At 48.9% G+C, this 11,152-nt stretch overlaps 2 non-coding genes across 2 annotated transcripts; one reads left to right on the top strand and one right to left on the bottom strand.

Moving 5' to 3' along the window:
• Nucleotides 1–3,968: 3,968 nt before the first annotated feature.
• Nucleotides 3,969–4,184, top strand: LOC119620379 (small nucleolar RNA U3). Its single transcript, XR_005236912.2, has one exon. It is a non-coding gene; the product is annotated as a small nucleolar RNA U3 (small nucleolar RNA).
• A 1,745-nt stretch (nucleotides 4,185–5,929) lies between these two features.
• LOC119620396 (small nucleolar RNA U3) lies at nucleotides 5,930–6,145 on the bottom strand. Its single transcript, XR_012089004.1, has one exon. It is a non-coding gene; the product is annotated as a small nucleolar RNA U3 (small nucleolar RNA).
• Between the last annotated feature and the right edge of the window lie 5,007 nt (nucleotides 6,146–11,152).

Raw genomic sequence — 11,152 nt, 5'->3', positions numbered from 1 at the left:
GAAAAACACAGTCATAGCAGCTGACACAGAAAAAGCATCTAAGAAACTTTAACATTTCATGATTAAAACATAGAGAAAACTATGAAACGAGGGGATTTGCCCCAACATGATAAAAGATATTTGTGAAAAACCCACAGTTATCATCATACTTAATGGTGAAAGACTACAAGCTTTTCCCCTAAGTCCAGGAACAAGACACAGAGGTTCATCTTTACCACTGCTACTCAATGTTTTGTTTTGTTTTGTTTTTGAGAGGGAGTCTTGTTCTGTCGCCCAGGCTGGAATGCAGTGGCGCGATCTTGGCTCACTGCAGCCTCTGCCTCCCGGGTTCAAGCCATTCTCCTGCCTCAGCCTCCCCAGGAGCTGGGACTACAGGTGCGCACTGCCACGCCTGGCTAATTTTTGTGTTTTTAGTAGAGACGGGGTTTCACCATGTTGGCCAAGATGGTTTTGATCTCCTGACCTTGTGATCTGCCTGCCTCGGTCTCCCAAAATGCTGGGATTACAGGTGTGAGCCACTGCACCCGGCCTAGTCAACATTTTACTAGAAGTTGTAGCCAGAGCCTTTAGGTAAGAAAAAGAACTAAGAGGCATGAAATTGAGAAGGAAGAAATAAAACCATCTCTATAAATACAGAAAATCCCAAAGAATACAAACACACAAATTACTAGAGCTAATAAGCAAATTCAGGAAAGTTTCAGGACACAAGATCAACTCACAAAAACCAGTTTGTGTGGTTTCTTGTTTGTTTTTTTTGAGGAGTTACGCTCTTGTCACCCAGGCCTGAGTGCAATGGCACGATCTTGGCTCACTGCAGGCTCTGCCTCCCGGGTTCAAGCCATTCTCCTGCCTCAGCCTCCCCAGTAGCTGGGACTATAGGCACGCGCCACCACGCCCAGTCAATTTTTGTATTTTTAGTAGAGACGGGGTTTCACCATGTTGGCCAGGATGGTCTTGATCTCCTGACCTCGTGATCCACCCGCCTCGGCCTCCCAAAGGGGTGGGATGACAGGCGTGAGCCACTGCACCCGGTCCAGTTGTGTTTTTATACACTAGCGAGGAGCAATTCAAAAATGTAATGAAGAAAACCACTGGGCGTGGTAGCTCACACCTGTAGTCCCACACCTTGAGAGGCCTAGGCGGGTGGATCCCTTGAGCCCAGAAGTTGTAGACCATCCTGGGCAATGTGGTGAAACCCCCTCCCTACAAAAAATACAAAAATTAGCCGAGCATGATGGCATGTGCCTGTAATCCCAGTTGCTCAGGAGGCTGACGTGGGAGGATCACCTGAGCCCTGGAGGTCAAGGCTGCAGTGAGCCGTCACGTCATGCATCATTGCACTCCAGCCTGAAAAAGGAGTGACATTCTGCAACATGGTACAACGTGAATGAACCTTGAAAATAAATATAAGTGAAATAAGCCAGACACAAAAAGACAATATTGCATATTTCCACTTACAGAGGTACCTACAAGAATCAAATTCACAGAGACAGAGAGTAGAATAGTGCTCACAAGGGTCTGGGCAGAGGGAGGAAAGGGAAGTTTGTTTTTTGGGTAGAGTTTCAGTTTGGGATGTTGAAAAACTTCTGGAGATAAACAATGGTGATGGTTACATGCCATTGGTTACATGAATGCACTTAATGCCACTGAATTGTATGTGTGAGAAACGGTTAAGATGGTATGTTTTACATCTATTTTATACCATCCCCCCTAAAAAAATTGTTTTTAAGAGTCAAGATCTCACTCTGTCTCCCAGGTTGGGGTGCAGTGGAGCAATCAAAGCTCACTGCAGCTTCGAACTCAGCCAGCTTCCCTGGCACAAGTGATCATCCCGCTTCAGGGTCCGGAGTAGCTGGGTCTACAGGCGGTGCCATCACACCCAGCTCGTTTTTAATTAAATTAATTAATTAATTAATTTTTTGAGGTGGAGTTTTGCTCTTATTGCCCAGACCGGAGTGCAATGGCGCAGTCTCGGCTCACGGCAACCTCTGCCTCCCGGCTTCAAGCGATTCTCCTGCCCCAGCCTCCTAAGTAGCTGGGATTACAGATATGCATCACCAACGCCCAGCTAATTTTGTATTTTTAGCAGAGACGGTGTTTCTCCATGTTGGTCGGGCTGGTCTGGAACTCCCGACCTCAGGTGATCCGCCCGCCTTGGCCTTCCAAAGTGCTGGGATGACAGGCGTGAGCCACCGCGCCCAGCCTGATTTTTACTTGTATTATTATTTTTGTTTTCCCCTTGGTAGGGACCGGATTCCGCTATGTTGCCTGGGCTGGTCTCCAACTCATAGAACAAAGGATCCTCCCGCCTGGGCCTGGGCGTGGGAGCCCAGAACGCTGAGATTACCGGATTACAGGCGGGCGCAGCACACCAGGAACAAACACGTCCCACTTTAAAACTTCAGGTTGGCCGGGCGCGGTGGCTCAAGCCTGTAATCCCAGCACTTTGGGAGGCCGAGACCGGCGCATCACGACGTCAGGAGATCGAGACCAGCCTGGCTAACACGGTGAAACCCCGTCTCTACCAAAAAAAAATACAAAAAACTAGCCGGGCGAGGTGGCGGGAGCCTGTAGTCCCAGCTACTCGGGAGGCTGAGGCAGGAGAATGGCGTAAACCCGGGAGGCGGAGCTTGCAGTGAGCTGCGATGGTGCCACTGCACTGCAACCTGGGCGACAGAGCGAGACTCCGTCTCAAAAAAAACCAAAAACCAAAAAACAAAAAAACCGCTGGGCATGGTGGCTCAAGCCTGCAGTCCCACACTTTGAGAGGCCTAGGCGGGTGGATCCCTTGAGCCCAGGAGTTCAAGACCATCCTGGGCCATGTGGTGAAACCCCCTCCCTACAAAAAACACAAAAAATTAGCCGAGCATGATGGCATGTGCCTGTAATCCCAGCTACTCAGGAGGCTGACGTGGGAGGATCACCTGAGCCCTGGAGGTCAAGGCTGCAGTGAGCCGTCACGTCATGCATCATTGCACTCCAGCCTGAAAAAGGAGTGACATTCTGCAACATGGTACAACATGAATGAACCTTGAAAACATCATTCTAAGTGAAATAAGCCAGATACAAAAGGACAATATTGCATGTTTCCACTTATAGAGGTACCTACAAGAATCAAATTCATGGAGACGGAAAGTAGAATAGTGCTTACAAGGGTCTGGGCAGAGGGAGGAAAGGGAAGTTTGTTTTATGGGTCGAGTTTCAGTTTGGGATGTCAAGAAAGTTCTGGAGATAAATAATGGCGATGGTTACATACCAATGGCTACATGAATGTACTTAATGCCCCGAACTGTGTATGTGAAAAATGGTTAAGATGGTAAATTTTGTATCTATTTTATACCATCCCCCCTAAAAAAAATTGTTTTTAAGAGTCAAGATCTCACTCTGCCTCCCAGGCTGGGGTGCAGTGGGGTGACCGAAGTTCACTGCGGCTTCGAACTCAGTCAGCTTCCCTGGCTCAAACGATCATCCCGCTTCAGCCTCCCGAGTAGCTGGGACTACAGACGGTGCCATCACGCCCAGCTCATTGTTGATTCCCCGGGCCCCTTGGTAGAGACGGGAATTCTGCTATATTGCCTAGGCTGGTGTCGAACTCGTGGAACAAAGGATCCTCCCTCCTCGGCCTGGGCGTGGGCTCGCAAAACGCTGGGATTCCCGGATTACAGGCGGGCGCGCCACGCCAGGAGCAAACACTTCCTGCTTTAAAAATTCAGTTTGTGATTGGCTGCCATTCAGCATTATGCTAATTAAGCATGCCTGTTTTTTTTAAGCTTCTTAAAACAATTTTTTAAAATTCCGTTTCCACCTAAAACGTTAAAATTTGTCAAGTGATAATATTCGAGAAGATGTTGTTGCCAAACTATTTTTCTATTTGTTTCCTAATGGCATCGGAAATAGCGAAAGTATCTCGCCATTAGTTAAAAGTTGGCAGCAGATGTAGACCCCGCAGAGGCTGCGAGTGGGCTGTTAAGACTATACTTTCAGGGATCATTTCTATAGTTTGTTACTAGAGAAGTTTCTCTGAACGTGTAGAGCACCGAAAACCACGAGGAAGAGACGTAGCGTTTTCTCCTGAGCGTGAAGCGGGCGTTTGGTGTTGCTTCGCTGCAACTGCCATCAGCCATTGATGATCGTTCTTCTCTCCGCTTTGGAGAGTAAGAGGGAGAGAACGCGGTCTGAGTGGTTTTTCTTTTTTGCGTGGTTAGAACGACAGACTGTACAGCGACCGTTCCCCGGGTTGTCCGTGTGCTTGGCTGGCCTCCCGAGGCGAAAGGGAGTTGCTTCATGTTGTTGGTCTCCAACGTCTGACCTCAGGTGCTCCGCCCGCCTGGGCCTCCAAACGTGCTGGGATTGCAGGCGTGAGGCGCCGCGCCCAGCCTATTTTATTTTTTTGAGACGAAATTTTGCTCTTGTCCTGAAAAGTAAAATTTTAGGCCCTTCCCGAAAATGGTTCTGTTCGTTCGTGACGCAGGCAAAGTTTGTTGCAAGGCCTGTTGTGAGATTTGTTGCTAAATGATTAACTGCTTTTGTTCTGCTTCTGTAAAACTGCTTTCCCGCCCTCCGAATTGTGAAACAAGCCCTGCCCTAGCCGGAAATTCCAAACTTAACGGGTATGCTAAAGGTGGCGGGGCCCGATCGCTGCAACCCAGACCCAGGGTTGCATCAGCCAAGGAAAACTGCATTCCCCAGACTTCCCCGGGGCTAGTACCTTTCCCACCCCTTTGCGTCGCCAAATAGAAAAAAGACACCTGGCCTCAAGGTTACAAAAAAGGCCAACCAATAGCCTGTATGCAAATAAAGTCTAAACGCTATAAAAGAGATGTAACACCACAAATCGGGGCTCTCTCTCTCCCTCACTTCTTCTTGGAGGGCAGAGAGGCCCTGGTGCACCAGTAAATAACTTTCCGCTGAAATTTGTGTGTCGGGTGGTTCCTCGCGCCGATTCTCAAACCCTAAGGAACGTGGTTCCAACAGTCCAAACTGGAGTGGCACAATCTGGACTCACGCAATCCCGCCTTCCGGGTCCGTGCGATTCCCTTGCCTCAGCCTTGTGTGTAACTGGGATTACAGGAATGCGCGACCACGCCCGGCTAATTTCATAGTTTTATTAGAGACAGGGTTTTTCCATGTTGGTCACTCACGCTGGTCTCGAACTCCTGACCTCAGGTGATCTACCCGCCTCGGCCTCCCAAAGTGAACCGCTGTGCCCGGTCTTATTTTTTTAGAGACAGGGTCTTCCCATATTGCCCAGGCTGGTCTCAAGCTCGTGAGCTGCAAGGAATTGGCCTTCCAAAGTGCTAGGATTACAGGCGTGACCCACCACGCCGCGCGTTGGCTCATGCCTGTAATCCTAGCACTTTTTTTTTTTTTTGAGGCGGAGTCTCGCTCTGTTGCCCAGGCTGGAATGCAGTGACGCGATCTCGATTCACTGCAGCCTCCGCCTCTGGGGTTCAAGCAGGCTGGAGTTAAATGGCACAACATGGTGACACCACGTTTCTACAAAAAAAAGGAAGAAGAAAAAAAAAAGCCTGGAGTGTCGTGCGCCTGGGTGGCTACTTGGGAGGACTTAGCCTGAGGATTCCTTGAGCCCGGGAGGCGGACGTTGGCTATGAGCCGAGATCGCGCCATTGCACTCCTGCCTGGGCGGCAGACATAACAGGAGACCCCGAGACCCCGTCTAGGGGTGGAGTGGCGAGCGGGAAACGACGTCACAAGAGACAGCGAGAAAATGGAGTGTGTTAAACAACAGGATGTACCGCAGAACCCTCTCCACCAAAACTGAGCTTGAAAAACCACCGAGGCGACACGCACACGCTCGTGAAACGAAATGAAGCAACTCCCTTTCGCCTCGGGAGGCCAGCCAAGCACACAGACAACCCGGGGAACGGTCGCTGTACAGTCTGTCGTTCTAACCACGCAAAAAAGAAAAACCACTCAGACCGCGTTCTCTCCCTCTTACTCTCCAAAGCGGAGAGAAGAACGATCATCAATGGCTGATGGCAGTTGCAGCGAAGCAACACCAAACGCCCGCTTCACGCTCAGGAGAAAACGCTACGTCTCTTCCTCGTGGTTTTCGGTGCTCTACACGTTCAGAGAAACTTCTCTAGTAACAAACTATAGAAATGATCCCTGAAAGTATAGTCTTAACAGCCCACTCGCAGCCTCTGCGGGGTCTACATCTGCTGCCAACTTTTAACTAATGGCGAGATACTTTCGCTATTTCCGATGCCATTAGGAAACAAATAGAAAAATAGTTTGGCAACAACATCTTCTCGAATATTATCACTTGACAAATTTTAACGTTTTAGGTGGAAACGGAATTTTAAAAAATTGTTTTAAGAAGCTTAAAAAAAAACAGGCATGCTTAATTAGCATAATGCTGAATGGCAGCCAATCACAAACTGAATTTTTAAAGCAGGAAGTGTTTGCTCCTGGCGTGGCGCGCCCGCCTGTAATCCGGGAATCCCAGCGTTTTGCGAGCCCACGCCCAGGCCGAGGAGGGAGGATCCTTTGTTCCACGAGTTCGACACCAGCCTAGGCAATATAGCAGAATTCCCGTCTCTACCAAGGGGCCCGGGGAATCAACAATGAGCTGGGCGTGATGGCACCGTCTGTAGTCCCAGCTACTCGGGAGGCTGAAGCGGGATGATCGTTTGAGCCAGGGAAGCTGACTGAGTTCGAAGCCGCAGTGAACTTCGGTCACCCCACTGCACCCCAGCCTGGGAGGCAGAGTGAGATCTTGACTCTTAAAAACAATTTTTTTTAGGGGGGATGGTATAAAATAGATACAAAATTTACCATCTTAACCATTTTTCACATACACAGTTCGGGGCATTAAGTACATTCATGTAGCCATTGGTATGTAACCATCGCCATTATTTATCTCCAGAACTTTCTTGACATCCCAAACTGAAACTCGACCCATAAAACAAACTTCCCTTTCCTCCCTCTGCCCAGACCCTTGTAAGCACTATTCTACTTTCCGTCTCCATGAATTTGATTCTTGTAGGTACCTCTATAAGTGGAAACATGCAATATTGTCCTTTTGTATCTGGCTTATTTCACTTAGAATGATGTTTTCAAGGTTCATTCATGTTGTACCATGTTGCAGAATGTCACTCCTTTTTCAGGCTGGAGTGCAATGATGCATGACGTGACGGCTCACTGCAGCCTTGACCTCCAGGGCTCAGGTGATCCTCCCACGTCAGCCTCCTGAGTAGCTGGGATTACAGGCACATGCCATCATGCTCGGCTAATTTTTTGTGTTTTTTGTAGGGAGGGGGTTTCACCACATGGCCCAGGATGGTCTTGAACTCCTGGGCTCAAGGGATCCACCCGCCTAGGCCTCTCAAAGTGTGGGACTGCAGGCTTGAGCCACCATGCCCAGCGGTTTTTTTGTTTTTTGGTTTTTGGTTTTTTTTGAGACGGAGTCTCGCTCTGTCGCCCAGGTTGCAGTGCAGTGGCACCATCGCAGCTCACTGCAAGCTCCGCCTCCCGGGTTTACGCCATTCTCCTGCCTCAGCCTCCCGAGTAGCTGGGACTACAGGCTCCCGCCACCTCGCCCGGCTAGTTTTTTGTATTTTTTTTTGGTAGAGACGGGGTTTCACCGTGTTAGCCAGGCTGGTCTCGATCTCCTGACGTCGTGATGCGCCGGTCTCGGCCTCCCAAAGTGCTGGGATTACAGGCTTGAGCCACCGCGCCCGGCCAACCTGAAGTTTTAAAGTGGGACGTGTTTGTTCCTGGTGTGCTGCGCCCGCCTGTAATCCGGTAATCTCAGCGTTCTGGGCTCCCACGCCCAGGCCCAGGCGGGAGGATCCTTTGTTCTATGAGTTGGAGACCAGCCCAGGCAACATAGCGGAATCCGGTCCCTACCAAGGGGAAAACAAAAATAATAATACAAGTAAAAATCAGGCTGGGCGCGGTGGCTCACGCCTGTCATCCCAGCACTTTGGAAGGCCAAGGCGGGCGGATCACCTGAGGTCGGGAGTTCCAGACCAGCCCGACCAACATGGAGAAACACCGTCTCTGCTAAAAATACAAAATTAGCTGGGCGTTGGTGATGCATATCTGTAATCCCAGCTACTTAGGAGGCTGGGGCAGGAGAATCGCTTGAAGCCGGGAGGCAGAGGTTGCCGTGAGCCGAGACTGCGCCATTGCACTCCGGTCTGGGCAATAAGAGCAAAACTCCACCTCAAAAAATTAATTAATTAATTAATTTAATTAAAAACGAGCTGGGTGTGATGGCACCGCCTGTAGACCCAGCTACTCCGGACCCTGAAGCGGGATGATCACTTGTGCCAGGGAAGCTGGCTGAGTTCGAAGCTGCAGTGAGCTTTGATTGCTCCACTGCACCCCAACCTGGGAGACAGAGTGAGATCTTGACTCTTAAAAACAATTTTTTTAGGGGGGATGGTATAAAATAGATGTAAAACATACCATCTTAACCGTTTCTCACACATACAATTCAGTGGCATTAAGTGCATTCATGTAACCAATGGCATGTAACCATCACCATTGTTTATCTCCAGAAGTTTTTCAACATCCCAAACTGAAACTCTACCCAAAAAACAAACTTCCCTTTCCTCCCTCTGCCCAGACCCTTGTGAGCACTATTCTACTCTCTGTCTCTGTGAATTTGATTCTTGTAGGTACCTCTGTAAGTGGAAATATGCAATATTGTCTTTTTGTGTCTGGCTTATTTCACTTATATTTATTTTCAAGGTTCATTCACGTTGTACCATGTTGCAGAATGTCACTCCTTTTTCAGGCTGGAGTGCAATGATGCATGACGTGACGGCTCACTGCAGCCTTGACCTCCAGGGCTCAGGTGATCCTCCCACGTCAGCCTCCTGAGCAACTGGGATTACAGGCACATGCCATCATGCTCGGCTAATTTTTGTATTTTTTGTAGGGAGGGGGTTTCACCACATTGCCCAGGATGGTCTACAACTTCTGGGCTCAAGGGATCCACCCGCCTAGGCCTCTCAAGGTGTGGGACTACAGGTGTGAGCTACCACGCCCAGTGGTTTTCTTCATTACATTTTTGAATTGCTCCTCGCTAGTGTATAAAAACACAACTGGACCGGGTGCAGTGGCTCACGCCTGTCATCCCACCCCTTTGGGAGGCCGAGGCGGGTGGATCACGAGGTCAGGAGATCAAGACCATCCTGGCCAACATGGTGAAACCCCGTCTCTACTAAAAATACAAAAATTGACTGGGCGTGGTGGCGCGTGCCTATAGTCCCAGCTACTGGGGAGGCTGAGGCAGGAGAATGGCTTGAACCCGGGAGGCAGAGCCTGCAGTGAGCCAAGATCGTGCCATTGCACTCAGGCCTGGGTGACAAGAGCGTAACTCCTCAAAAAAAACAAACAAGAAACCACACAAACTGGTTTTTGTGAGTTGATCTTGTGTCCTGAAACTTTCCTGAATTTGCTTATTAGCTCTAGTAATTTGTGTGTTTGTATTCTTTGGGATTTTCTGTATTTATAGAGATGGTTTTATTTCTTCCTTCTCAATTTCATGCCTCTTAGTTCTTTTTCTTACCTAAAGGCTCTGGCTACAACTTCTAGTAAAATGTTGACTAGGCCGGGTGCAGTGGCTCACACCTGTAATCCCAGCATTTTGGGAGACCGAGGCAGGCAGATCACAAGGTCAGGAGATCAAAACCATCTTGGCCAACATGGTGAAACCCCGTCTCTACTAAAAACACAAAAATTAGCCAGGCGTGGCAGTGCGCACCTGTAGTCCCAGCTCCTGGGGAGGCTGAGGCAGGAGAATGGCTTGAACCCGGGAGGCAGAGGCTGCAGTGAGCCAAGATCGCGCCACTGCATTCCAGCCTGGGCGACAGAACAAGACTCCCTCTCAAAAACAAAACAAAACAAAACATTGAGTAGCAGTGGTAAAGATGAACCTCTGTGTCTTGTTCCTGGACTTAGGGGAAAAGCTTGTAGTCTTTCACCATTAAGTATGATGATAACTGTGGGTTTTTCACAAATATCTTTTATCATGTTGGGGCAAATCCCCTCGTTTCATAGTTTTCTCTATGTTTTAATCATGAAATGTTAAAGTTTCTTAGATGCTTTTTCTGTGTCAGCTGCTATGACTGTGTTTTTCCCTTTGTTCTACTAATGCAATGTATGACTTTAATTGATTTTCTTATGTTGAACCACCCCCCCTGCATTCCTGGGGTAAATCCCTCCCATCCCCTCAGCTGTAGCACCTGATTAAAGCCTTCTTCCTTGACAATAATTGTTTGTCTCAGTGATTGGCTTTCTGTGAGGTGAGCAGCAGGCCCTAGATGGAACCCCTGGTGTTTTGGTAACACCGGGATGGCCAGTAGCCTCCAGACGCTGGAGGAGTCGAGGAAGGAACCCCTTTCGAGGCTTCAACGCTTTGATTCCTGACTTTGAGCCTTCAGAACTGCAAGAGAGTAATTTCTGTTTCGGTAGAGTTTCACTTCATCACCCAGGCTGGAGTGCAGTGGCACGATCTGGGCTCACTGCAACCTCTGCCTCCTGGGTTCAAGTGATTCTTGTGCCGCAGCCTCCTGAGTAGCTGGGATTACAGGCTGCGCTACCACGTGTGGCTGATTTTTGTATTTTTAGTAGAGATGGGGTTTCTCCATGTTGGGCGGGCTGGTCTTGAACTCCTGACCTCAAGTGATCTGCCTGCCTTGGCCTCCCAAAGTTCGGGGATTATAGGTGCAAGCCATCATGCCCGGCCTACATTTCTGTTTTTCTTTTTTTTTTTTTTTTGAGACGGAGTTTCACTCTTGTTGCCCAGGCTGGAACGCAGCTCTTGGTGTCTACCCAAATGAGTTGAAAACGTATGTCCACACAAGCCTGCACACATATGTTTATAGCAGCTTTACCCATAATTGCCAAAACTTGGAACTAAGATGTTGCTAAATAGAGCCGGGGAGGTGGCTTGTGTCTGTAATCCCTGCTACTTGGGCAGCTGAGGCAGGCAGTCACTTGAGATCAGGGGTTTAATAGCTTCCTGGGCAACAGAGGGAGACCCTGTCTCTAAAAAAATAAAATAAAATAAAATAAAATAAAATAAAAAATATGTGTTCACTTTGGGAGGCTGAGGCAGGTGGATCTCCTGAGGTCAGGAGTTCAGGACCAGCCTGGCCAATGTGGCGAAACCCCA

The sequence above is a fragment of the Chlorocebus sabaeus genome, chromosome 16 (assembly GCF_047675955.1).
Source record: "Chlorocebus sabaeus isolate Y175 chromosome 16, mChlSab1.0.hap1, whole genome shotgun sequence".
Classification (NCBI taxonomy): domain Eukaryota; kingdom Metazoa; phylum Chordata; class Mammalia; order Primates; family Cercopithecidae; genus Chlorocebus; species Chlorocebus sabaeus.
Note: the sequence above shows the minus strand (reverse complement) of the source record. Positions and strands in the feature narration are given on the sequence as shown.